This window comes from Primulina tabacum, chromosome 15, assembly GCF_025594145.1.
Source record: "Primulina tabacum isolate GXHZ01 chromosome 15, ASM2559414v2, whole genome shotgun sequence".
NCBI lineage: Eukaryota > Viridiplantae > Streptophyta > Magnoliopsida > Lamiales > Gesneriaceae > Primulina > Primulina tabacum.
The window spans coordinates 12,144,456-12,147,392 of NC_134564.1; positions in this window are offsets into that span (position 1 = coordinate 12,144,456).

Sequence of the window (2,937 nt, forward strand, 5' to 3'; positions counted from 1 at the left end):
TTCAGTGCACTCTACCAAGAGCACCTATCTGCATGCTCGGGACATCACAATGTCCCCTACCAATGAAACTTGGTACTCACATCATAGATACTAGTCTCAAACTCGAGCGGCCTATATCCTTCTTAGCGGCGGCTGAATCAACTAGGAACTGTTTAGAATATACAGTATTACAAATATGAGTTTCATGATACTCATCATATGAGCATCTCATATTCTTTCTACTACTTGTATATTCTAGGGCTTTATCTATGCAACTAGCATGGGTATACAGATAAAGAAGTGTCAAAACAATAATTTCAAATATTATTATAATAAAGATTGTTTATACATAGAGTTTAAACATGAACCCTCGGCCAACACTTGGCTCGACGGGCACCTACTCTAACAATCTCCAACTTGCACTAGAGCCAACTACCCATATGCTTCAAACTTATCGATTCGCGATACTTCTCGAATAATGGTCCAGGTAAAGGCTTAGTTAGCGGAGCAGCAACATTTTCTGCGGAGCCGACTTTGTCAATCGAGACTTCTCCTCTTTCCACAATCTCTCGAAGGATGTGGTACTTTCTCAATACATGTTTGGACTTTTGATGAGACCTTGGCTCCTTTGCTTGAGCAATGGCTCCCGTGTTGTCACAAAACACCGGGACAGGAGCAACTCCATTAGGAATGACGCCCAATTCTTGGACGAAATTCCTTATCCAAACAGCCTCCTTTGCTGCAGCTGATGCAGCAATGTATTCTGTCTCAGTGGTGGAATCCGATGTACTGTCTTGCTTGGAACTCTTCCAAGAGACAGCAGCACCATTGAGCATGAATATGAATCCAGAGGTTGACTTCGAGTCATCGATATCGCTTTGGAAGCTAGAGTCGGTATAGCCTTCCAATTTCAGTTCTCCACCCCCATAGACCAAGAACAACTTATTGGTCCTTCTCAAATACTTGAGGATGTCTTTCACAGCTTTCCAATGTGGAAGACCAGGGTTCGATTGATATCTACTCACTACACTTAGTGCGAAAGCCATGTCAGGACGTGTAGATATCATCCCATACATGATGCTACCAATCGCAGATGCATATGGAATGCGTGTCATCGCCTCTATCTCTGCATCAGTCTTGGGAGACATAGACTTGGATAGGGACACGCCATGACACATTGGTAGATGTCCTCTTTTGGACTCATCCATCGAGAACCTCTTCACGATGGTATCAATGTATGTGGACTGGGTGAGACCAAGCAATCTTCTTTATCTATCTCTATAGATCTGTATTCCCAATACAAAAGATGCTTCACCCAAGTCCTGGATTGAGAACTTACTCGCTAACCATGTCTTGGTTGATTGCAACATTCCTTCATCATTCCCAATGAGTAGAATGTCATCAACATAAAGCACCAGGAATGTCACAGCACTCACACTGACCTTCTTATACACGCAGGGTTCCTCCGAATTCTTAGTAAAACCAAACTCTTTGATTGTACTGTCGAATCTAAGGTTCCAACTCCTAGATGTCTGCTTTAGACCATAAATAGATCTTTGAAGTTTGCATACCATATGCTCACTTCCGACAGATGTAAACCCTTCAGGTTAAAACATGTAAATCTCTTCCTTAATATCTCCATTAAGAAAGGCTGTCTTGACATCCATCTGTCATATCTCATAGTCATACCATGCAGCTATGGCTAGCAATATCCTTATGGACTTGAACATTGCAACTGGAGAAAAGGTTTCCTCAAAGTCAACTCCTTGTTTTTGAGTATATCCTTTTGCCACCAATCGCGCCTTGAAGGTCAATACCTTCCCATCCGCCCCAAGTTTCCTCTTGTAAATCCATTTACACCCTATGGGAACAATTCCCTCAGGTGGATCCACGAGATTCCACACTTGGTTCGAATGCATGGAATTAATCCCAGATTCCATAGCTTCAAGCCATTTGGATGAATCGGCATCAGATAACGCTTCCTTGAAGGTCCTTGGATAACATCCATGGTTAGGCTCATCATGGCCATCTTCAAGAAGCATACCATAACTCATAGGTGGTCTCGAGACTCTCTCGGATCTTCTATGAACTTGTATCTCCTCTCTTGGCTCTTCGGGTGTGGGTTCTATAATTGTGGGTGTCTCTCGAACCTCTTCGAGTTCTATCATCTCACCTTTTCTATCCAATAGAAGCATTCCTAGAAAAAAACACCTTTGTTTCTTGGGGATGATAGAAATAATATCCAACAGAATTCTTTGGATATCCCACAAAGTAACATAAAATGGATCGACTATCCAATTTATCTCCCACTACCTGCTTCACATAAGCAGGGCACACCCCCATATTCTAAGATAAGAATACTTGGGAGGATTACCCATCCATATCTTATATGGTGTCTTATCAACTGCCTTTGAATAAACATTGTTCAACAACAGTGCCGCTGTCTCAAGCGCATATCCCCGAAAGGATGGCGGCAACTCCGTGAACCCCATCATAGACCGAACCATGTCCATCAAAGTACGATTACGACGCTCCGAAACACCATTCAACTGCGGTGTAGCGGGCGGAGTCCACTGCGAGAGAATCCCATTCTCCCTAAGATATTCTTGGAACTCGGCACTCAAGTACTCACCACCTCGATCCGATCAAAGTGTCTTGATGCTTCGTCCCAATTGTTTCTCTACTTCACTTCTGAATTCTTTGAACCTTTCAAAGGCTTCAGACTTATATTTCATCAAATACACATACCCGTACCTCGAAAAGTCATGGGTAAAGGTGATGAAGTAGGCATGTCCATGCTTAGTGGTGATGCTAAGCGGACCGCACACATCGATATGGATCAAATCCAATAATCCTTTGGCTTGCTCCACTTGGCCCTTAAAGGGAATTTTGGTTATCTTTCCTTTTAGACTGGATTCACAAGTCGTGAGAGCTTTAATATCAGACATATCAAACATG